General features: G+C 42.9%; 1 long non-coding RNA gene across 1 annotated transcript; it reads right to left on the bottom strand.

The window, feature by feature from the left end:
* Positions 1–26: 26 nt before the first annotated feature.
* On the bottom strand, positions 27–9,675 carry LOC132010215 (uncharacterized). Its single transcript, XR_009402196.1, has 3 exons — positions 9,063–9,675; positions 305–399; positions 27–198 (listed from the first exon to the last, which is right to left on the bottom strand). It is a non-coding gene; the product is annotated as an uncharacterized LOC132010215 (long non-coding RNA).
* Positions 9,676–26,238: the final 16,563 nt, after the last annotated feature.

Here is a 26,238-nt window from a genome sequence, read left to right as displayed (position 1 = left end):
CAAAAAATGCAAGTTACAATGTGGCATATAAACTAAACATTTATTTTTATTAAAAAACAAACAAACAAACAAACAAACAAACGATAAACATACAGATGTTTCCCACATTCTAGGACACAGAATGGACACAAAGGTATGCCGATCGCTCCATAAAGTCTGTAATTTAATTTTAGAGACGTGGACGTTTTCACATTCTGTCTGCAACACAAAGTAGCCAGCGCAAGGGTAAGGTTGGTAGGGGGGGATGGGGTGGGGGTGGGGGGAAGGGCAGGTGACAGCCACAGCAGCCTCCCCACATGCTCACCCTGGCTCCTTCTGTTTCGCGGTGGGATCTCTGGGCGTCAGCTATGTGGTTCCACGTTGCTGGCCTCCGACCCCTTCCCTGTCCTTGAACGGCTTCTGTAAAGTGGTGATAAGGCAGGGAGGGACTAGCAGTCTATTCGAAGGCATGAAAGGGAAAATACAACATCCATAGTACAAAGCGTGTGGCTAGTCACGAGTGGTTCGTTTTAAAGATCTCATCTTTTTTTCTTTTTTAAAATCATATTAAAAGGGACTAGTAAGACTGTTAGTGCTAATGCAAAAGCAGCAGAAGCAAATCTAAAACATTTCAATGTATGCAAAATGTGATTTCCTCAAGACCTTGGAAAACTAAATGATTGCATACATTAGTAGAGACCCACGTTCCCTAGGAAAAACGGTTTTCTCTGCATGGTGGAATCTCAAATTAGAGTCCTTCGTTGGCTTTTTTCTCACACATCCTCAAGAACTGTGTTCGATGAGAAGCAGAGCATGATGATGAAGGGGTGGGGAGGAAAGATAGAGCATCTTGTCCGTCACTTTAGGTTTTTGTGGGAAATGGCCATGAATAAACACACAGAGGGAGGGGTGGTTCCAGAGCATCTCTGTAGGAATGCGTTGGGAGGAAGAGGCTGAAGCTGTGTTTCATAGCACTCTAGATAAGACAGAGACAGTATCACTTCCAACTGTCCCTATGGCAAAAATGAAGGAGAGTAACTTCTAGAGAGTCTGGCCAGTTTCCCCTCCCCCACTTCCACCAGTCCTTGAAAACTCTTTGAGGCACCTTAGAAGCTGACTCTCCTGGTCACGAGAGTCTAGATGGGGATCTCACCTATCTCCATGACTGACTTCACGGAAAAGGCTGGAACATGGTTAGAAGCAGACTTTTGAGGAGCCTTTCTCTGCCAGCCTCCAATAACACTGGCCAGTTAAGGTGATCTAGCTAGTGACAGCCCAATTGTGAAGAACTCTTGTTTTCCCATGTGACATAATGCCAGCTGTAGCTTGCTTGTCTAACTAATGTAGACCTGTTGATCATGGGTCCTCATGCGAGAACCAGTGATTTTGTTTTCTTTTTTAAAGATTTTATTTATTTATTTGACAGAAGAAGAGAGAGAAAAGAGACAAAGAGAACACAAGCAGGGGGAGCTGCAGAGGGAGAAGGAGAAGCAGGCTCCCCAATGAGCTGAGACCCTGATGTGGGGCTCCATCCCAGGACCCTGGGATCATGACCTGAGCCAAAGGCAGATGCTTAACCAATTGAGACACCCAGCCACTCCTTTTTTGGTTATTTTACTAAGCTTGGTAGTACCTTGTTTCTTGAAAATGAAAACACAATTATTTCCTAATTATTTTTATATGATGCTATTTATAAAGTGCCATATGTTTTTAAAATATATGAGAGCCCTGGATGAATGCAGTTATAATGAATTCTGTAAATAGAAGTTAATAAATATTTAGACTTTTCAGCACATAAAAAAGGGCACGAAGAAAAGGGGCGTTATTTAAATTTTATATACTTTAATGGAAGAAGTGGTTCAGTTGTCCTCCCTCCAAAGCAATGATTTTCAGGCTTAGATTCCCACCACCGCATGGTGTCACCAATTATCCCAAGGGAGGCCATAGAATTGCCATTGCCTTGTGCTTAGCTCATCACGTTTGTTGATTTTATAGAGCCATGTAGACGTTTGTCAAAGCCGGTCATCTAAAACGCAGCCTGGCAGGTTAGCAGGAGGGGTGGGACTGGAGGGGAACCTGGGAGGCAGGGGTGGAGCAGAGGAGGTGAACCACTGGCTCATCAGCCCAGGGCACTGGCCTGCGATGACCTAAAGGTGGGAGAGTGGAGAGTGAGGCAGGTGCTTCCTTCCTGCTACTGACCAGTCCCAGAGGAAGCCTCAGTCCCGGAAGAGACGCAGGAAAGTCACGTGACAAAACGAGCTGCTCCCGGACACTCTAATACGGCTCAGAATCAGCCACGCTGTACACCGTGTGCTGTTTTTCCTGTCCTTACTATCTGAAATCTTCCCTATCTCTGCTCCCTCCCTTCCTTTCTTCATTTTGTTTTCTGTGGCCTGTCTCACACTCAAACTAATCCAGATGTATTTCTACACCTCCATTATTATTGTTGGTGGCACTGGTGGGATATTAACCTTTACAAAATATTTTAAGTTTCATATTAACTGGCATTTCCACCACTCTGTCAGTATCTTCCGCTGCTCTCTCCATCCCTTCGGGTATCCAGGAAATTCTGCTCATTATTTCAAAGGAGAATGTGACTCCGTGGAGAGCAGGGGAGGGAGGGTCAGCAGGTTACACCTAAGCCCTTGGGGTATGATGAGCACTTCGAGGAAAAACAAAATCTTTAGGAAGGAGAATATTATAAAGGGTGCTAAGGGAAGAAGGCTTCTCTGGGAACTGGGAGGGGTTTCCTCAGCCCCTGTAAAGAGACCAGACAGGAGAAGACAGATGTTTCCTTCTTGTTAATAACTAGGAGACTGAGAAGCAATCTTAGAACTGGGTGACAGATACGAGTAGCGGATTGAGTTCAGGGACAAGAGGACCACAGAGAGGGACTTCAGTGAAAGGAAGAGGATCTTTACACAGCCTCACAGAAAAATTCCCACACCTCCAAGTAGGTGCAGAGACAGCGGGGATTGTCATGGGGTCTAAAGGTGCCAGTTGGACAGAAAGAATATGTCACCGGTAACTTGTGGGGGTCAGCAACTGAGGACAAGGGCATACCCCAGCAGACATCTGTGTGGAGACTCTTGAAGCCAGGTGCCATCCACCCTTATGAAACTCACACCTTGGTTTTCTCTGTGAACCCCCAGAATTTACATTCATCTCTGGAGGAAGAAAGCGCAGGAGTGACTGAGACAGGGTTTCTAGGCTTGAAATAGACATTAAATTTAGTGGTAGGAAATAAACCATGTTTTAGTACATCTGAATTACGAACAAGGTTCATGTCGCCTATGGTGTTATTCATCCTTAGTCTGTTGCGTAGATGTTAGAGTGACTAAACGTATGGTTGTAGATTTTACCATTTCAAAGCATTTCTATGAACTTGTTCAAGATGTGATCTTCCTCCAAAGTGTATTGAGGTGTCAGGAAGGGAATGATGCTCATATCACTGAGGAAGACTCTGGAAAACAGGGGGAGTGAAAGTAAGGAAGGCACTCGGCATCACAGAGCTGACCACCAATCCTTTTCTTTCTCTAGAGATTTTATTTACTTATTTGTCAGATGGAGAGCGTGAAAGAGAGTGCGCACAAGCAGGGGTACACAGGTGGACGGAGAAACAGACTCCCTGATGAGCAAGGAGCCTGACACAAGACTCAATTCCAGGACCCTGGGATCATGACCTGAGACGAAGGCAAACGCTAAACCGATGGAGCCACCCAAGGGTCCCCCATCAATCTTTTCAACCCCTCCAACCACCATGCTTTTCCACCACCACTACTGTTCTCCTTCCCTATAATTACCATAAAAAGTTTCAAGTCTTCTTTAGCATGATTTTTTTTTTATAATCTTTTAAAGCAAATTAAATTGTGTATTTAAAAGAAAATCAAGGCAATGGGGAAGGAACTTGCTTTGTTTTCAAATCTGTCCCATCTAACCCCATCATTCTTAAATATCATCAAACTGGAGTATGTTCCAGTTTTTGAGGGAAAAGACTCCTTCTTATTAACCTCTGTGTGTTTTGCATGGAGTCAGATCAGGAAGTCATCCCCTGATTGGTTCATCTCTTACAGATTTTTTAGGATGACATCAGCTGAAAATACCAGAAGGCCAGAGCTGGGAAGATTTTGGGATCACCCACTCAACAACCCCTTGCATGTGTGGTGAGAAATGTAGTGAATGTTCAAGGTCACCTAGCCAGATAGGGGCACAACAAGTAGTAAAAATGCCTGGTTTCCTTATTCTCTCTACACTGCACTGACAGCTCACTTGAGCAAAAATAAATTCAAATCTTGATGAATTTAGCAATACCCCCTAAACTCCATTTATATATTTAAAAAAGCCCTCAAACCACCTCCCTCTGGAATTTTTTAGTACGCAGTGTTCTCCTTACTTGAGAAGCTTTAAACATTTCTTCCACAGAGAAAAAAGAAGTCACAATAAATTTCTCATATTGAAAATGTCAAGTTCCTGTTTGTTAAACGATGATGTCAGGGACTACAAAATATGAATTTCTGGTTGGATATAAACTCTACAAAGACTTGGATTCCAATATCTGCAGAGATAAGAGTGATAACTAGGAAGTCGCTTGGCGTGGGTTGTTTTGAAAGCGTTGTTATGACTGTCATTGTTTACAGCAAGGCTGTATATGTGCACGGCTGAGAGAGAGATTGCCGTTACTGATATTTGTACTCATATTTGTCACTGTCACCTGGCTCCACAGCGGATATTGCCAAAGGGTCTTATTCTCATGCAAAAGGCTGTGGCTGACATTGGAAAGGACAAGGCACCGATATTTGTTGAGTATCTAATATATTTAAAGACCATGCTGGGGGATTGATATTTTCCACTTCTGCAGGACACTGGCTGGCCTGCTGTGGCTTGAACACTCCACGACTAACTCCCGTGTCATTCACTGATACGGCCATTCAACATATAGTCTACAAGGAAGCACTGGGTTTTCAGCTGTTATTCTAGGTGCTGGGGATAGAGCAGTGAACAGAGCGGACAGACTCCTTACATGGCTAGAGCTTACATTCCAGTGTGGTGGGGGATGAGGAAGACAAAAAAAAAAATGAAAGCAAATAAATGAACAAGCTAATGACTTTCTTTCTATGCTGTGCTAAGCACTTAATTGTACCATATCATTTAATTATCAGAACAAGCCATGTGGGTACTACTATTCATTTAATGTTACAAATGAGCAAAATGAAGGACAGAAGGCATAAATAACTCTTCCCAAGCTCTCGCAGCCTAAGAGTGACGGATGAAACACTACCCCAGGCAATCTCACTGCGGGGCTCATTCTACAACTTTATCAAAACCACCCAGTAAATGCTAGGACTTAACTCCCGGGCTGGTAGCGGAAACAGCTGACATACTTAGCAAAGTTTCGGTAGGCACACCCAGCATGGACAACAAGTCTGGAATAGGGGTGTCTAAAAAGGTTTTCTGGAGAAGCTGAGGCCTGATTTGGGTCTTGAAGAATAAATCTTGAAGGGCAATGCTAGCCAAGAGGGCAAATTTAATACTGTGCCTGGGCTGTGGTGTGTGCGCTAGCCACGAGACAGGAAGCCTGAAAGAAATCAAGAAGAAAATCAGAAGAGTTTTGGGTGCTACCATAAGGAGCAGTTTGGCTTTATCTTGTAAAGGTAAAGGGAGCCAGTGAGTGATTTGAAGAAACAGAGTGATATGATCCCATTTGCATTTTAAATGGGATTTTAAACTCCTTTGGGCTCCCTGTCTTCTAGGGGCTTGGTAAGAATTGACTCTCTTTCTCTCCTATCCCCTAAACCCAACTCCCAGTGGAATCCTGGGCCAGGCCTGTCATACTCACCCTAGACATTCTACCACCCGTAAAATATGCTATCCATGATATAAAGAAATATTTTGAACTGGAATGCAAGCTGGCTAGAAGATCTCACGGTCAGAAAATATTCTGGATTATAGATCTTTTCTTTTTCTTCTCCTGCCTTTATCCTACCTAATGTAAACCTTGAAGCTGACAAGCTAAGAGTTTAAAAAATTTCACCAGACCGCCTCAGCACTTATCATGAGCCCTAGAGCCTGACGACTTAGTAGAGCTGGGGAGGAATCCAAGATGTTTTTCTTGCTGTCCTCCCTTAAGAAAGTGGTCTTGCAGTGTGAAGAAATCTTGAGCTTTGAAGTCTGATAGAACTGGGTTCAAATTCCTCCTACGAAGGCACAAACTGCATGGTAGCATAATGACACTTTTCTTTCTTGTTTTTCACTTTTTATTTATTTTTTATTTTTTAGAAGTGGGGGAAGGACAGAGGGAGAGAGAGAATCTTAAGCAGGCCGCACATCCAGTGCAGAGTCTAATGCAGGACTCGATCTCATGACCCTGAGATCATGACCTGAGCCAAAATCAAGAGTTGGACACTTAACAGACTGAGCTACCCAGGCGTCCTGACATTCGTTCTTCTTTCTTTCTTTTTTTTTTTTTTTAAAGATTTTATTTATTTATTTGAGAGAGAGACAGTGAGAGAGAACCTGAGCGAGGAGAAGGTCAGAGAGAGAAGCAGACTCCCCGCGGAGCTGGGAGCCCGATGCGGGACTCGATCCCAGGACTCCAGGATCATGACCTTTATTCTTTCTTTCTTTCTCTTTTTATAAACAAGAAGGGTAAATCTCTTCATTCAAGCTTTGATTTTTATGCATGAATGAACTCTGGAAGGACACACAGAAACCAACACCAAGTGGTCTGGGGGCTGGGAGAGAGGAATTGAGTAGATCAGGAGCAAGAGAAGAAAAATTGTTCATCTTCATGTATATGTATCTTTAGAACTTTGAGTCAAAAGTGACGGAAATACAACTACTCATTAGATTGTGGTGAGAACTGAGATAAAGCATGTTAATAATAAGACCCTCAAACACAGGATGAGAGACCTAGTTCTTGCCCTCAGGAGGGTCATGTAGCTCAGTATGTTTGGATTTAATGATGAGGTAAACCCAGGAATGTCCTTCTTCTTGGTCACAGTGCAGAAGGCTCAAGATAGTACCAGGAGAAGGCTATCGAGTTGACCGGAAACTGCCACTAAACATAACACAGAAAAATGACAGTTGCCTCTTCCAAAATGATTAGCGAGCAGCCACTCTTTTCACTCTTTATGGTCACAAGCAGATTTGTACACTGGAGAAGTACCTCATTGTTTCCAAGTGGGAAAAATTTGGACATTGTCCTTGAAAAAAATCTACCGCCAAACTGATCTAGAAGTATACTGTATGATTTCCTTCCAAGCCCAGACTTACTGGTGAAAAGCCTCTTTGAGAAATAGTGGGTGAATGGAAGGGGCAAAAATCGGAAAAATGGCAAGTCTCAGTGACTGAAGGCGATAGTTGTGAAATTCTTTGAATTCTTTGTAAAAGATGATCAATACCCACAGTGATTCATGGGATTCATGACTAAACATTTGCTTCTAGTTTCCTCTTAGCAAGTATTTATGGAGGGCCCCCCCACACCTCACGCTGTTTCAGATGGTGAGTGAACTAAAGGAATACTGTATACAATTCAGTCTCTGTCCTCAACATGTCTGTATTTTTTTTTCCCTCCTCTTGGCAAAAATATATCAAGCATCATGCAAATGAGTCTTCACTTATATGTAATAAAACACCAGGGCAGGGAGAAAGCCACCTTGGCGGGGTTGTCATGGTGGGGTGGGGGGGTCCTTAGATGAGCTTGGATGGATGGGGCCACCTGGCTATGGAAAGACACCACAGTGAATTATTTTCAGTAATAACAGTAATCTCTATTTCTTCATGGTGAGACAAATTCAAATGTTCGTTGTACTTTGTACCAGAAAAATTAAGCGGTGGCCATAAAACCGTGTAAACATGAGGACAACTAATCTTCCTGCTTAACCATTTGTTCCTGAAGTCACTTTTTATATAATGAGCTGTTCTGAGAAAACCGGGGGCAGGAGCCGGGTTTCTGAAAACAGGAAATAAACTCTCTGAGGTGTGACAATTACATCTCCTGCTGCTTTGGGCCTTGCAGTTGGGGTGGGCCTAGCCAGCAGGAGCACTCCCCCAGGTGTTGACAGAAGCTTATCATGAGCCCCCTTGAAAGAGCTTGGAAAATTAGTTAAAAGCGGGGGAAGTTAGTTTGAAGATCCACTGTTAAGTAGATTATAAATCTGGGGAGGATTCTTAAACAATTGTGACCTTTCCGAGAATGATGTCTTTTGAGCAAAAATGCACACACACATGCACACAGACATATTTGTATATGTGTATTCAAATTATTTCCTAATTTTAAAAATAGTGATCCATTGATAAAGCTGCCTGCCCCCTCATATCCTGAAGCAATAAATGAGCAGGGTGGAAACTTCGCCAACCCCCTCCCTCTGCTCATGGCACCCATCATGCTGATGGTCCCATTTGGGGGCCTCTGGGGCCTCGGAGGGGCCTGGTTGTTGGAGGAAATGAGAAATGCAAAACAGGGACATCAGTGCGGAGCTGAGAATAGGACAGTCATCTTTGGGGAACTGTGTTGCCCCCTCCAGACTACCCAGGCTTATCTCTAAGCCTACGTGCCTGGGGCGATTTCCTCGAATTAGGCCAGTGGTCACCATCATGGCTCCAATAAAGTTAATGAAAGGACTAATTAGTTGCAGAATATTATGCTACGGTTACAGTCCACTAAGGAGTAAAAACGTGATGGTCTCCGCTTCAGGAGCTTATGGCCTAAAGGAAATGCAAACAGACCTCAATTTCCTTTTTTTTTCACTTGAGTGAATATATCTTACATCCTTCTGTCAAATCAGAAAGGCTCTGTCAGGGAGAATAAGCTCCCTTTCATATGTATGCAGAAAGAAACCGGAGGGGTTAGAGCAGTGAGCCCAGCCTGACGGAATCACCCTCTCCAAAGACTGCCTGAGGGCCCCTGGCAAGAAACGGCCTCCGCGGAGGAAATGTCCAGTCCCCTCTCGTCCCTGGTCCTGACGCCAAAGCCTGGGTTGCCCGCCCGAGCACGGAAGAGAGTCATCTTCCGAAAACGGAACATGAATGGTTGCAAACCCACTAAAAAGAGATTTTCCTTGACTTACCTTTCCTTGACTTACCTTGATGGAAATGAGCGTCGTTTCCGTCATGAAATGATGCTCCCTCACCCCGGCAGACTGGAAGCTGCGATGCCAGAGGGAGAGGCTCTGGGCTCCGAGGAGAAGAGCCATTGCTGATGGACACACAGATTCCCGCGCTCTTCTCGGAGGGCAGACCTCTAATTTCAGGAAGAATCGAGAGACAGCATGTTCTTTCTGTGAGTAACCCAGAGTGCAGGTGCGCGGGTCATGAATCAGAGAGTTAGCACCTTTCTGAGAGTGAACACTGATGAGACCTCCAAGCGTGGTTGTTCCCTAGGTTGCTTTCAGTAAAAATTCAGAAGTATTTGTTTCGAGAATCTGCTGGGCTGTTTTCTGTGGGTGCCCGCCTTGCTTGACTCACTGTCTGGCCGATATTCCTATGCTTTCCTTTCCTCTCACGTCACAGATGTGTGGGTTATTTCCCCACACCCATGATTCTCTGAGACCAGCTGAGTGTCCTACAGTCCAAGTCAGTTCTGACACTATCTACCAGCAGGTCGTCTGGCTCCCATGCATGAAGAGCTCAGGCTCACAGGGTGGCCCCTGCGACACCCACCCCAAGCCTGAAGATAATCACCTGTATTTCTGATCAACTGGCCACAAATAGAGGTTCCCATAAGCTTCTCCTTGGAGAATTCAGGAAAACATGTCCTTACACTTACCTGTTTATTACACAGAGTCCAATAAAGGATACAGTTGAACAGCCTGATAAAAAGATACATAAGTTGAGGTGTGGAAGGGTCCCACATGCAAGAATCTCTTTTCATTCTTTTTTTTAAAAGGGATTTTATTTATTTATTTGTCAGAGAAAGAGAGCAAGCTTGAGTAGAGGGAGAAGCAGGCAGAAGAAGAAGCAGGCTCCCTGCTGAGCAAGGAGCCTGATGTGAGACTCAATCCCGGACCTTGGGATCATGACCCGAGAAGAAGGCAGATGCCTAACTAACTGAGCTACCCAAGCATCCCTTAAGTGCAAGAGCTTCTGTCCCGGTGGAGTTGGGGTGGACCACCCTGCCAGTGTGTGAATATATTCAGCAACCCAGAAGCTCTCAGAACCCCATACTTTCAGGATTTTGTGGCGGCTTCATCACCTAAGCATAATCAATCTTAACTCAATCTCTAGCTTCCTCCCTTTTCTGGAGAATTAGGGGTGGAGTTGAAAGGTTCAAGCTTCGACCATGATTTAGTCTTTCTGGTGACCACCCCCAACCCCATCCAGGGGCCCACCAAGAGTCACCATATTGGAACAAAAGAATTCCAAGACAGTTAAGAGTTCTGCATCAGGAACTGGGAACAAAGACTGAAGATGAGCAGGAATTGGGGGAGAAACAAATACATATATTTCTTATTGTTTCACACCTGCCAGGTCAGTTTCGCGAAGATAAAGGCCAAGAGCATATGGTCTATTCAGAGTTCGGCACTAAATTCATACACATGAAAGAAGGGGTGTATTAGGGCGAGGCAAATCCTCACATATCCTCCTGCCATTTTGCTCCAAGATTAGGTAAGGCTGGGTGACCATGTGGATGTCACATGGGAAAACCTTCCAGAAAGCAAAGGACCCTCAGACTCAACTTCCAGAGCTTGTATTATTTTCTAAGCCCCATTGAGCTGGCCCCCTCCCACCTGGAGTGTGATCTGGGGTTGTCCTATTTGGTGCTTGGGTTTTAGCTTCTGCTCTGATTTGTGATCCACCTTCCCCCAGCTCTATGCATTTTTCTCTTTTCCCAAAGTCCCTTGATTAGATAAGGTCAGCCCTTATTCTCTGCTTTTGTGTCTCAGCTACACACTTGGCTCCTTCTCAATTTTCTACTCTGAAAACCTTCAATTTTGTAACTCTGGGGAAAAATGCAATAACTGGGGTGGAGAGCCTATTGTAGCCTTTCGAGCACCTCCCAGACACCTGCTATGGGGGTGGGACGGGTTGCGGCTTTTGCTTTTGGGCTCCTGGCAGCAGTATTTTTCATAAAACTGGGGACCCCAGGTGCTGTTAACTTTTCAGGTTCCAGTATGGGAAGGAAGCAGAAAACAGAACAAAATGTACACCAATTGAAGTCCTTCGGAAAAATAGTTGAAATCATCTGAGTTCTGGGTCAATGTATGTGATAAAAATTGCTTATCATTAAGGTTGAATGTTACCAGAAATATGTGGCTATTAATATCTGGCTATTAATGAAACTTAAAGGTCCTTTTGATAAAAACAAAACAAAACAAAACAACACATCCTTCGAGTCTTGTCATTGCATCTGAAAATTCACATTTTCATATCCAGACTCTGTTTTGGAGGAACAGAGGACTCTGTTCAAATGCAACCATTTTGGGGGGAAGTACTCACATGAATGAGTCACCATTAATGTGTGAGACGTGGTGAGTGACACCGTGTCCTAGATGAACAGGCTCTGAAAAAAGGCAAACACAGATAAGGAATGTGTCTCTCTCACAGTGAGAACCTAGGAGGTTTTCGAGCTGTGTTGTCAGCTGTGATAGACGCTGGCTATGTGTGGCTGCTTAAACTTAAATTCAAACTTAAATTAATTAAAATAAAATCAACAATTCAGTTTCCAGTCACATCAGCCATATTTCAAGGGCTAAGTACCTGCATGTGGCTACCATATTGGACAGTACAGATATAGAACATTTCTGTTATTACAGAATTTTTTTAAAAATCATTTTTCTATTACAGAATGTTTTATTAACAACTCTGGTCTGGGGTAGAAGAGACTTAGTGGAGAGGGCATGTCTAAATGGACTGTTTCTATGTTGTGTTTAGAATCCCAAAAACGATGAACAAAGTACTGGGAAACAGGTAGGGGAGGGGGAAAGACTCCAATGGAGAAAGGAGATCATAAAACACAGGTGTGGCAAGGAAACAAAAGGCAAACATTGCCTACTTTGCAATTTTGCTGGGAGTCTCTTGATTATGTATTCTATGAGGGAAAAGCAGAATTTTCTAGCAACTCACTCCTGGGTTCAAATTCTAGCTCTGCTAAATACTAGTGGGGTAGCTATGGGTACTTCTTAATCTTTCCTTATCTGTAAAATAGAAATGATAATTCCTACCCTGCACCACCATCAGGAAAATTAAAGGTAAGATACGTGAATCTGGTCCGCCATATGTACTTGACAAATTGGAGCTGTTACATTCCAGCACACAGGTGGTCATTCCATAAATAGTTACTGAGTTTAATTGAAGGGGAGTACTTCAGGGGCACTTGCCTGCCTTAGTTGGTTAAGCGTTGACTGTGGATGTTGGCTCAGGTCATGATCTCAGGGTTGTGGGGTCAAGCCCCCTTTGAGCTCACACTGGGTGCAGAGCCTGCTTAAGATTCTCTCTCTTCCTCCCTCTGCCCCTCCCCCCAGTCTCCCTCTCTTAAAAAAACAAAAACAAAACAAAACAAAACAAGCCAAAGAACCAGAGCACTCCCTATCTCTCTTTTTCACACTCTTGCTTTCAGTACAAAGGAAGATCCTGTGAGACACTGTACAAACTCAGATGCTATTGGTATTGCAAGAGTAATTAATACAAAACAGGATAAGAATACAAGCATACCTTGGAAGCTAATCTGAAATACTCTAATTCATGAAATAACACTAAAATGGTACTGGTTGGACAGTTACTGCCTGTTATTTATATTTGTTGAATTTTTTTAAATTGCGCCATTCACAGAATTGTTTGAGGGCACAAGTTCAAAGCATTAGTACATTAATTATCATAAATGAATCATTACACAGCAACATAATTAACAGCTTAGCTACTATATATATTTTTTTTAAATCTTTTTCAGTGGTAGCCTCAAGTGTTCCTCTGCTGGAAAAGTTGGCTAAAAGACAAGCGGATGGGTAGAAATTGCGATGTGAAAATAGAATCATGTGGATTCATCTCATCCATTCTACTGACTTTGTACTGAAACCACTGTCTTTTTAAAGACATTTTATAATCTTTTATAGGCCTGTACTCATTGTGGTATTTTTCTTTATAGATATCTAAGAAGACTATTACTCTGTCCCCAGGTACCAAAAAGCAGCATCTTCCTAATGTGTCATGGGAAACATTTTAATCTTTCATCTGAGAAGTTTTTAAACTTCACTCCAGGGAGGTAAGAATCACTAAGGGTCTTGGAGGACCAGAAGAAGGATAGAATGTATCAGCAGACATGAGTTGGGACACCCTCTTCCCAACTCCAACACTGTCTTTCCAATTGTGATTGAGCAAGCACAGCTGAAATTTATGTACTTAATTAGTTTTCTTTAATTGGCTTTGAAGAAAAGTCTCCAACAACTTAAAAATAATTATTTTGAAAATCACTTAATTAGGTAATTCTGAATTTTCTGTTCACTTAAGTCCTGTAGTTCTCGACTCTCAATGCCAGATTCTACCCCCACGTATTTTGATTTAATGAATTTGCTGGGGACCCTGACATTTAAAAAAAATTTCCCCAGAGGATTTTAACTTGCAGCTAGGGCTGAGAACTACTTTTTAGTTCAATTGCACTGATCTCTTTTTCAGTAGAAGTGAGTAGGAACTATGTCTTTTTTTTTTTCTGCCAGAGAATAGAGTTCTGCCCAGGATAATTAACGTTTATGGAAACTACTTTATTTTTTCTTCCGATATTCTTAACGTAAATCAACATTCCCACCTTCACACCTAGCAAGAAGAAGTGCTAGGACTCTCGAACCATTCCCCTTCACCAGTTAACTCTACTGATTTATATTGTTATCAGGAAGAGGTGCGTTTCATTCCATTACGATGCTCTATTTTTGTATATCTGTAAGTGCCCATATATAAATGTTAGTGTCGAGATGGCTAAAACAGTTGTTAGAGTGTATTTTGCCTTACAGGTGTAATTTTTTTTTTAAAGATTTTATTTATTTATTTGACAGACAGAGATCACAAGTAGGCAGAGAGGCAGGCAGAGAGAGAGAGAAGAGGAAGCAGGCTCCCTGCGGAGCAGAAAGCCCGATGTGGGGCTCCATCCTAGCACCCTGGGATCATGACCTGAGCCGATGGCAGAGGCTTTAACCCACTGAGCCACCCAGGTGCCCCACAGGTGTAATTTTTTATAGGGAAATTGAACCTATTATTGAGCCTTGTGCATGTTAGGTTCACACGGAGTGACTACTACCACAATAGCAACCCAGGCATTTTTCTGCCTAACTGTTACAATGTGTGTAAACATCCATACTACTACTAGATGCCATGTGCTCTGAGTTGGGTCTCTGCCATCACCAAGATCAAGTTAACAAGGTCAGTATGCCAGGGCCTTTTTCTTACCACTTTCTAGTTAAGTCGCTACAAATTTGGTAAATAAGCACCAGGTGAACACGATAACCTTGTACGATATTCTGTTCTGGACAGGAGATATACAGCATTGGAACGTGTGACTCAGAATAGAATCCCATTCCTTCCTCTCTTTCTCCCTCCCTCCCTGCCTGCCTGCCTGCCTGCCTACCTTCTTCTCTCCTGCACTCCCTCCATTTCTCCTGCAGGCTTTTGAAAAACGCTAAATGCAAGGAGAGGCTTTCTCTGAACTCTCCTTATCTGCCTAAAGACAGACCTTCTGAAAAGAGCCCAGTAGTCCCAGATTTCTTCCGCGGGAGTGCACTCAGACGGAGAGGACGGACTCATCCTGGAAGAGGAGAGTAAAGGTGGATGTCATATCCAGAAGAACTTTGTCACAAACTATCCTCCTTCTCATCTCTTCCTGTAAGGGCCCATCCATCTTTCCTCAAGATCGTTTGTTCTCCCTGAACGTATGCCCCTTCACTTTTTTCTACCAAGAAGGTGTTAATCCTGAAATCAAAGTCACTTCTTTGACTTACCCATTTTCCCCTGGGTGTCTTCATGAATACATTTTTATTAACTTCTGTGGTTTTTTTTTCCCTTGTTAATTTGTCTTTTATTGTGGGGATCTCAGCTAAGAACTCAGAAGTGTAGAGGGAAAATGACTTTTCCTCCCCTTCGTACCCAAGCCCTTAGGTAATGCAAACAGGTGTCGGTTCCTCTCCACAGTGGCCACAGCATCAACTCATGTACTTACTACCCTGGTTTCCAGTTGTTTCTCCTTGTTTGTGGCCATAGGGAATTTCCTTTACTTTTAGTATTCTCAGATAAAACATTTATAAGGATGCTTATTTATTTTATCTAGTGTTTGAAGGTGTTTAGTAGATGGAGGATTCATTTTATTCAGTCTATAATGTTGCTGAAACGAGCATCTAACCAGTTTTTCTTTTCTTTTTAAGATTTTTATTTATTTATTTTGAGAGAGAGAGAGAGACAAAGTGAGAGAGAGCATGAGAGGGGAGGTCAGAGGGTGAAGCAGACTCCCCATGGAGCTGGGAGCCCAATGTGGGACTTGATCCCAGGACTCCGGGACCATGACCTGAGCCGAAGGCAGTTGCTTAACCAACTGAGCCACCCAGGTGCCCCCTAACCAGTTTTTCTAATCAAATATTTGTGCAGCTGGTGGGCCCCTAGGACACCAAACACCTCACTGATCGGGAAAAGGTCCGGGCAGGGAGTCCCAATGACCAGACCCTGCATGTTCTTCTGCCCTCAACGACCATGTCGTGATGAATGTGAGACGTCTCTCAGCACCACTCAAGGTACGGGCCCAGGGGGAAGACAACCGTGGCAGAGTACTTCCGGTGAATTTTCCCGGACTCAGTAGGTCTCTCAGCGTCTCCTGCTTGTGGCACTGGTATGCTTTTGTTCTTGAGCACCATAACTTTTCACTTCTGAGTTTCTTCTGAGCTTGCTCCATCTTAGGGCCTAGTGGGCTGGATTTTAGCACCTGACCCAGATTTGTTTTTTCCATCTGTCACCCCTCCCTCTGCCATACCCCAGGATTCCAATTTATGACCTCTCTTCTAGAGAAAGGATTCTGCAACTCTTATCTCCTTCTGGGTGTTAGTTCCTTTTAATATTTGGCTCTGACCCAGGAACATATGGCACAACTACTTTGGAGAACTATGGGATACCCAAGCCATCGATCCTGGGACTTAATTTGCCTCAGTGCCTCAAGGCTTATGGTGGGAAGAGACACGTGCAAAGAATTAAAGGATTTTGTCAAATATGCTAGTTTCTTGAGTTAAGTCACTGAAAGAAGGAATTGAGGGGCATGACTCTGCAGCTTGCAAGAAAGAAACCTGATTACGTTCAAGTACAGAGCCTGTATGTGAGTATTTTAACAGAGCACTTTGTTATAAATTATTTTAAAATACTTCCTTTTTCTTGAGTGAAGAACGTTAAAACCTCAATTTCCAGGCTTTGAGTTAAAGTCTTTTAACAAGCACAGTGGGTAGGAGGTTCTGGGTCCCTCACAACGAGCTGCTCATCCAACAGTCTTCTGAAACAGAATCAGCAAGCGCTGGCTCTAGAGAACAAGCCAGGGTCACCCATGCAAAAGGTTGGTTAATTCAAGTATAAATCAAACAGCAAAGAGACAGCAATTTGCTGCAAGGGCCCAAGATGTTCCTAATGAAGAATGCCTTTTCTTTTTAGAAAGGCTTAAGCTGGTTGACTTTAAAGAAATCCTGCAAACCTCAAGTCCTTAGGTGCCTATTTCTGGGTAAACATGGGGGATCAGTTAACGATCAGAAGAAAGGCAATTTCTTAGTCATGTTAAAAGAAAATTTCCCGCAGCCAACTTACCGATCTAGGAGGCTTTCATCCAGTCATTCATGAATCAGGTAACATCCAATCTAGAGGATAGAGAGAAGCTCTACAAAGCTGCAGAGGGCAAGAGATGTCTGTAATCAAAGTGAGTAGGAACAAGGAAGTTATACTGGGCATTTGATGTTTAGTTAAAGCAAGATTACTTTTCCTCCACGGAGCCAAGGGAAATCTTGGAACCGGGTCAGGTAACTTATGCCGAGCAGGCAAGTGCTGATTGGTTGACATAGGCCTTCCTTTTCTGGGAGAGCCTAACAAGAACTCAGTCAAGTTTTGGTTTGCTGCTATGGGGCTTAGCATGAGTGCATCCATTTTGAGTCTCACTGGTTACTTTAACAATAAGGAAAGGGGAAGAACTTTTAGATATGGTGTTATATCCCTTAGAGGCTTGAAAGGGAGAAAAATATGCCATCCAAAATATGCCTCTTTGGTATAAAGATTATCCTAAGAAATAGGCACAGAGAAGCTTTGAAAATAGAGTAGAAGTCACACTACTGTAAGGAAAATTTCTACTTAAAGGAAATCTCCAGAGAACCTGGGTGGCTCAGTTGGTTGAGTGACTGCCTTCAGCTCAGGTCATGATGCTGGAGTCACAGGATCGAGTCCCACATCTGGCTCCCTGCTCATCAGGGCGTCTCCTTCTCCTGCTAACCTCTCTCCTCTCATGCTCTCTCTCTCTCTCAAATAAATAAATAAAGTCTTTTAAAAATTAAAAAAAAAGAAGAAAAGGAAACCTCCATTTGTAAGGGTGTCTCCTTCTGTACCAGGAAGGGGTACATGACCTAGTCACCAGAAACTCGTCAGCGGAGAAGGCACGGCCTTAAATCTGCGCAATGATCTTACCCTTGTTTATGTGTTTTGCCTGGTAACTTCCCGTAACTGGCCTTCCCTTCCCCCAACATCTTTCTTTTGGCCTTTTAGCTAAAGATGTTATTCAAGGCGGTGGCATCAGCCATCTTGGAGAGTTGCTCACTTTTCCCTGGCATCTCCCATGTATACAGGAGGTATATGTATTAATACATTTGTTTTTCTCTTGTTAATTTATCTCTTATTACAGGTGGTTTCAGGCTAGCAGGATAGAGGAGAATGGTTTTTCCTCTGTTGCAGGCTCACAGTGTCAATCTTTCAAACTGACTAAACCTTTGAGAGATCAACACTCCTTTAGACCTCTGACAGCAGGAAGTTTCCAGTCCTCCTTTCTCGTGTGTACTGCAAGTCAAACATCTTGCTGATGCCTCTCACTTCTTTGTACCTTTCCAGACAGACTGACTATAACCAGGTGCTCAAGATGATAGGGAGACCGTATTTTCTGACCAGTGACTGTCTTACCTTCCAGGGCAAAGGAATTTCATGGAACAAACCGGTAGTGTTAATGTATGTGGTCTCATTTCTCAGGCAGAAACCGGTGGATTTTCTTCCATTATAAGCTGCAGTGAGTCAGAGAACTTGTAGGACTTTTTACCCCTCTTTTAAGAAACCAGATAGGCTCAGGGCGAGTGGGTGGCTCAGTGGGTTAAAGCCTCTGCCTTCGGCTCAGGTCACGATCCCAGGGTCCTGAGATGGAGCCCCGCATCGGGAAAAAAAAAGAAAAGAAAAGAAAAGAAAAGAAACCAGAGAGGCTCTTTTGTATGCTTGCTTTTCACTGGCATCCTGGGGCCTGTGCCTGCTTCCCTTTCCTCTGTGAAGCCTCTTGCCTTCTTTAATGATGGGCTGATTCTGAGTAATCTTTTGGCATCAGGTGACATTCACCTTCTTTAGGAAGCTCTCCTGATTTCTTTTCTACTACTATTGTCCACTTTGAGGCCCCTGCCCTGAGGATTCCCATGCTAGCTGTCACTGAGCATCATCTCCTTGAATGTCTGTCTCCTCCCTCAAGCTCGTGAGCTTCTGGAAGGTGAAAATTGTCTTAGAATAGTATTCTTTTTTGCTACTCAGCGTCTGACACACAACATAGCACAACACAATTAAAAAAAGAGATTTTATTTATTTAATTGAGAGAGAGGGGGAGAATAATCAGGGGGACAGGGTAGAGGGAGAGGGAGAAGTGTACTCCCTGCTGAGCAGGGAGCCTGATGTGGCATCCCAGGACCCTGGGATAACCACCGGAGCTGATGGCAGAGGCTTAAACAACTGAGTCACCAGATGTCCCACAACACATTTTTTTTTAAATGTAAACGTTTTCATGAAGCATTACACAATGCAGAAAATGACATGAATCTCACTTAGAGCCCTCAGCTAATTTTCTGAGAGTGAACAGAACCTATCCAAGAACCAGCACCCAGATCAAAGAACAGAAGCTTTTCAGGACCTCAGCTGAGCTCCTTCTACGCTCCTCCGTTGCTGCCCTTCCTCCAAAGCTGACAGCTAGGCTGACTTCTCACACCACACATTAGTTTCGCCTATTTTTAAACTTTATATAAATGCAGCAGTGCCATTTGTATTCGTTTGCATTGCTTCTTTCATAAAACGTTATGTTTGGTAGATCCATTCAAGTATTTTCATGTGTATGCCTGTTGTTGGTTTGTTCTCCTGTCTTGATAATATTCCATTGTGTAAATAAATCATTATTTATCCAATCCACCATTGTTGGGAATGTTGATCTCCAATTCGGGGCTATTATGAGTACAATTGATACGAACATTCTTACATATGAGTTTTGTTGCATATGTACTTGTATTTCTAAGAGTTAAAAAGAAAACTACAAGCCACAAATGGAGACATTTATGTTAGGGCCCCACGTCACCGAGATTTGGTACCTAACTTAACTGCATTTTCAAACTCCTTGGGAAGGTACCCTCTGCCCAGCTACACTAAAATTTCCTGGGGTAATCCCTGAGACACCCCTTCCCTCCCTGGGAAGGTGTCCTCACCAAAAACAGTGCATTCCTTGTAAAACAAAACAAAACAAAACAGGCCAAAAAACCAAAGAACCAAAAAAACAATACAATCCTTGCTAACAAATCTCTCCCTTTTCTAAGAGCCCTCTCTTTGCCATCAAAAACTTCCTTTTCTGCAGCTCAGCAAAGTTCCTGGTACTTGCTGGGTGGGAAGCTGCCCCACTCATGAATTATTTAAAGCTAATTAGATCTTCAGATCTACTTGGTTGAATTTTGTTTTTTAACATAAGAAAAAAATGGATGGATCATAGGTTTTGCCCATTTTTTGACCTTTCATAGAACACATCAAACCGTTTTCCAAAGTGGTTGTACCAATTTCCATTTCCAGCAGCAACAGAGAGGGGAGTTCAACAAATGAGTTTTGAATAGATTAATAAGAGAGAAAAGGAGTTAAGAATGCTTCCTCACTAAGCTTGGCTCCTAAGGGGCGCACAGTGTCTCCAGCTGCCCTGAAAAAATAAAAAGGCTTCTGCTCCTTCCTTTTTAATTTTCTTCTTGTATTTGTTAATGAGTGACTTAGGCGAGGGCTAAATGGGAATGTAGATAAATGCTACCTTTGAGAAAATCCCGAGGTCATTGAAATTGGGCTATAATGTGGATGTTTCCTTTGCCGTCTTTAGATTATAACTGCTGATTACCATCCTGGGAACAACTAGCTTGGCTGGAACATGGGGTTGTGAATAATTCTGCGAGTATATTTAACTTCTCAGACACGCGTGAATAATATATATCTTCCTTTGGGGGATGACTTTCAGACTCTCTTCTTGCTGTGCACATATCCTAATCAAAGGTGATAGTAAAGGTAAACACTAGAGATCAGTTATGGTGCAGTTCCCATTGGCTCTCCCACCAGCACCACCTGCCCCTCGGCCATGGCCAGAGGACTCTGCTCCGAGTCCGGCTGGCACCTTGGCGGGCATGTTACAGGAGCTCATCCCAGTAGCGTCCCCAGGCGGAGCTCTGCAGGTGGGAATTGAGTTAAGTGGGAAAAAAACTAAGTGCCCATAAGAGGCGCCGTAATTGATTGGGGAATCAGTGCCGTTCTGAGAATTGCTTGTTTGCTGGAGGGCAGCTTCCATTTTAGCTTAGAATTTGCAGAGCATCGGCCTTCCCAGTGTAGCCAAGTTTCAGTTGATCCGACAGTCTCTCGTCTGGGGTGTGTGTCAGGAGGAGGCCCTGTGTCAGGACTGAACGAAGTGGCCCTCATGCGTTATCTCGATGATGCAAACCTGGTTCAGCCTGAACTCAAGCCACCACACGTCTGCAGTGCCTGTCCACACTGTGTGTGAAAACCTGGGAAAAGTGGGATTGGCACAATCTCAGTGGCTTTGTTTTAATGATTAGAGAAAATGTAGCGGCCATGTGCAAAAATTTTAAACCTTTGGGATTTCTGCCATGCTGTAAGTCTACACTTAGAGCATGTGGGGGGATGGGAGCCGGGGGTTGGGGAGCAAGCGCTAGGCTCTTGGCCATTGACATCAATACTGTTAAATCCTCCATTTCTGAGCTATGGTCTCTAGGACAGATAGCTCTTATCAATGGTAATGTGCCAACTGAATTAAACAGGCTAGAAAATTTCACTGTCTTTAAATTGGATCTTTGTGGATTAATAGCATTCACTTCGACACATACTTATTAAAAGAGGCATTGTGGAAGAGACAAATACAAAATAAATTCCTGCCTCTATCAAACTTTTAATCTCATGCTATATTGACACAGAAGAGCTGCCTAGGATCCCTATTGTGTCTGCCCCTGTTTTCTCTGGGACTTAAGGCTTTTCCACCTCATGGGAGGACCAGTTGAGAAGACTTAGGCACCTGTAGTCATAGACCCATGGATTAAGACTTCCAGAACGATGGGGTTCAGGACATGCTACACTGAAATAAACCTCCCATATGGAAGGTGTTCTCCCTGTACAAGGAAGAAGGACGACATTCCTATCAAGAGACAGGAAATTGGGGGCCAATCATCTGTACAAATAAACCTATAAAACTAATTCTTATCTTTTTAGTTACTTCTGTATCAATTACTGCTTCTGATCCAAACACCTTTGCCTTGCCTATTCTTTGTTTTTTACTTATTTTGTTGTTTCTTTTTCTAAAGGGTATAAAAGCTTCCTGCTCTGGTCACTTCTTTGAAACGTCAGCCCCTCATGAAGGCCCCATGGACATTTAAAAATTCAATAAAATTTTTCTCCTGCTACTCTGTCTTATATCAATGTAATCTTTAGGCCCAAAGAAGGTAGAGGAGAATATTTCCTTCCCTACAGATCACTTAAAAAGCCCAGTGAATTCTAACTCTTTCTGTGGTCAAAATGAGCGCAACACTAAATATATATATATATATATATATATATATATATATATATATGTATAACTAATATATTAACAAAGAAAATTCAGAAAGAATGTACCTACATTGATATATTTAATTATTTTGTACTTTTTTTTTTTTTTTTACATTGATAGGTTTTTAATTTCTATATTCATGCAGACATGAGATTTCCTGGGCTGGGATAGATCATTACTCCTTATTCATTGATTCCCCTCTGTCAGTGTTCCCCCTTGGAGGGATATGATGAGAGCAGACCATCATTCTACACATAGGACGATGAGGAACCATCATATTGTGGTGAGGAACCTCCAATCCCCCCCAAATATGAATCTGGGAGCTTATAGAATATATTCCCTCCTATAGGCCAGAAATGAAGTTAATCTCCCTAATGAAAGCAAAGTTCCCTTGGGCAGAGAAGGAGAAGATCCTGAATTGCTAGCCATCGAAATATAAACAAATGTCAACAGGGGAAAGAGAGAAGGCAGTCATCTCTGAATGTATAAGCTCTGGAATGTCTCCAAGGCTTTGGGTCATGCACCCACGCCCACCGCCGACATGTAACCACATAATCCTGGGAGATAAATCTCTTACTGTCTCTTCAGTTATGATATAACTTCTGTGGCCTGTCCTTTAACCAGTTCCCAGCGACATTTGCTAAGAAGGCCCTAAGGATGCAGAAACAGGTGTATTCCCTTTCTGGCACATATGTGAGACATCCCTCTGACTCTAGTGGTTGTTTAAAAGAAATATTTGTAGTATACTCTTCTCTTTTAATCACCGATTTCTTTCAACAATTTAGGTTAGAGTGGAAGATCCCAAAATATTTCTGTATTATATTTTGGGAGAAATTCATCAATTTTTGTACTGTCTTGGTGTCCTCTATACCTTGCAGTGCCCACCTCACAAGGCTGTGGAGAGAAGCTGCAGAATGGGGGTCCTATGTCTGGCATTCAGTGTTTCTGAAGGTAGGCATTTGGTTGATCTAATACAATATCCTCAGTTCTCTGATAGCTAGAAATGAAAGTTATCTTTTGTGATAGATCGCATCTTCTAAAACTCTCTGTGATCGTATTTTCAAATCCCACATGCACCTCCAGAATCTTGCTACACTCCTCACCAAGAGTCGGGAGTCTGTGTCCTCTCCCCTTGAACTTGGAAGGGGGATTGTCTTTGTGATTGTCTTGACAAATGGGGTGGAGTGGAAGTGACCCTGCGCGACCTCTGAGTCAGGGCTATAAATGGCAGTCTCCGGCTTCTTCCTGGCTCTCTCTCTCTCACCTAGGACATGAGCCTCCAGAGCCCTGAACCATGTCATGAAATGTCCAGCTTCCCAAAGCTGCTGGAGAAGACACATGTGGAGAGACACAGAGAGATATAGAAACAATCTAGGGGCCTCTCACTGCAGGAGACATCCTGTGTGAAAACCACCTGACTGAGCCCAGCCAACCTCCCAAACCAGGCAAACTAATAACAAGATGCTGTTATTTTACACCACTAAGCTTTTGGGTGTTTTGTTATGGGGAAATAGATAACCCAAACATTCTTTGATTGTGAAACTAGTCAAAGCAATTCAAGAAAGGGTGAGATCAGCTACATGTAACATTAGGTAATACCCCTCTGGAGCCGAGGTGACCTGGGAACACCAAAGTCAGTGAAGGCAAAAATCTCAGGGGGAAGAAACAGGTGTGATGGTAATCAAGTAAGCTCGTTTCCGTCGGGGGTAATGCACCAGAGCTGAAGGAAGACTGAAAAGCAGGGATCGTGGAATCTGTGGAAAGGAGAGCTGCCGACAAGATTTTTCTTGTCCCCCCCCCCCCACCCCCTGGACTATTCAAAAAATCAAAGACATTGGGTCTGGTGAATTATGGCAACGGAAATGGTTGATGAGGCTTTTACAAATGCCCTGGATTCCATGTCCTGTAGGACTAACTGCTCACCGTGTGCGGACCCTGCTGCCCACACAGGAAGCTGATTTGTATCAGGCTTCCCTCCAGATCCCCCCGTAGGGAGAAACTCTGATGACCGGACAAGGGGCAGTAATGATTCTCTGTTGGTGAGAGATGTCGCCTTTATACACCAATGCTTTACGAGATTAGTTAATGTAAATCAGTCTCCTATAACTTTGTCAACTCTGAGTGAACTGAGAAAGAATTAGTCCCTAGATGGGAGGACCTGACAGGCAGAAAGGGACCCGGTGACTCCCCCAAGACTTTTCTCTCTGGCCTCACTCAGAGTTGGCATTAGACAGAACACTCGAAGTGTCCAGCTCATATCTAACCAAAAAGACTGCTGTTTGTGATGGTCACTGATGTTGGGCAACATGGCACCTAAGACCTTCTGCTTTAGTGACATAAAATATTGGCACAATAGAAACAGCACAGATTCTGGACTCTTAACTACACCAAATCCTAATCTCTTTTCTACAATAAATCAAACTGTCCCTCATTTTATTAGTTTTCCCCTACCATTGTCACTAATAATGACCACAGTACTAATAATTGTAGTAACGACAACAATAACTTAAGGGCTTACTTAGTGCCAGGCCCATTGTTGAAGGAGTATAAAAAATAGTTTAATCAATGTTTAGTGGTATCGTTAGTGATTTAAAAAATCAGGTTATTGAGGTATAAGTTACATAGAGTAAAATTCACCCTTTTAAGTATACAGTTCTTTGAATTCTGACAAATGTATACAATTGTGCCACCACCACCCAATCAATCAAAATACAGAACATTTTTATCACTTCAAGAAGCTCACTTATGCCCTTTTTGTTCAGACTCCTATCCCCACCTCTAGACTCTGGCAACCATTGAAGTGTTTGTGGTCCTTACAGTTTTGCCATTCCAGGAATAGCACATTTGTGCAGTAGTTTCAGTATATAATTTTTTATCTTGTCTTCTTTCACTTAGCATAATACTTTTGATGGAGAGAGACACAGTGAGAGAGGGAACTCAAACAGGGGGAGCGGGAGAGGGAGAAGCAGGCTTCGTGCTGAGCAGGGAGCCTGATGCAGGGCTTGATCCCAGGACCCTGGGATCATGACCTGAGCCAAAGGCAGACGCTTAATGACTGGGCCACCCAGGATCCCACTTAGCATGATACTTTTGAGTATCATTTGCGTTGTTTCTACCATCCATCTCCTTTCTTTGCTGAATAGCATTCTGCAGTAGAGATATACCCTATTTTGTTTAGCCGTTCATCAGGTGATAGACATTAGTGTGTTTTCCAGTTTGAGCAATCATATTCATGAATATACCTGCTTAAAAAAACCCATTTGTGTATAGGTTTTTGGGATAGCATATGTCTTTATTACTCTTGAGTAAATATCTAGGATTGGGATTCCTAGGTGGTATGCCATGCGTCTTAAATATCCCGTCATCCTCACCGGCTGTCGTTCATGGAAAGTGTTATTGTTAGCTCCTCCATAGACATGAACGCTAAGGCTTATGGAGGTTACAGAATTGCCTAAAATTACATGGTCAGTAGGAAGAAACCCAGGTTTGTTTGACTGCAGAGACCAAGGTCTTAACTACTACTTCTGTAGTGACTACTAACTTATTTCCAGCTAACAGCTAACCGTCTGGAAATTAAAGTAGAAAGGGTGACCTCATCACCCCCGTGATGAAGTGTGACAAAGACTTGATTTCAGGTAGAACAATGAAAGGATGGGAGGGCATGACATGAGAAGTATTCTTAGAATTGATTTGGGGGAAATGGGAATGAATCACGCGGTGACAAATACATGAAAATGACAATGAGAGTCAATTCAAAACCCAATTTAAAGATGAGTCATGATCTTTACTTTTTTATCCAGTTCAAATAGTACAGGATGGTAGTGGGCTCCGGCATCGACTAGAGTTCTGATCGATGTTTTCTCATAAGGCTCCTCCGCTGTTCACGCCTACTCAATATCACGTTAGTGCGAAGGCAAGCATAAACAGTATATCCCCACAACACACACTTACATTTGTGAATTTCTAATGTTCTCGTGTCAACATAATAACATAATAAATTTGGTATATAAACAATTAGCATCTTTAACAGTTGCATCTTATACTCAAATACATATGTATTGTTTGGATTCCAAAATGATATTCATAATATGAATCAGAGAGAAACTGTAGTGAAGATTAACCTCTTAAAATGTATTGTGGAGATTCTGGAGCGCTTCTGTAGAATTGGAAATAATGGGAAATTGACAGTGAAATATCAAAGTAGATCATGAATAGTTAATATCCAATTCTTCTATGACGAT

This window comes from Mustela nigripes, chromosome 2, assembly GCF_022355385.1.
Source record: "Mustela nigripes isolate SB6536 chromosome 2, MUSNIG.SB6536, whole genome shotgun sequence".
In the NCBI taxonomy this organism is placed as follows: Eukaryota; Metazoa; Chordata; class Mammalia; order Carnivora; family Mustelidae; genus Mustela; species Mustela nigripes.
The sequence above is the reverse complement of the archived record's forward strand: the minus strand, read 5'-3'. Positions and strand labels throughout refer to the sequence as shown.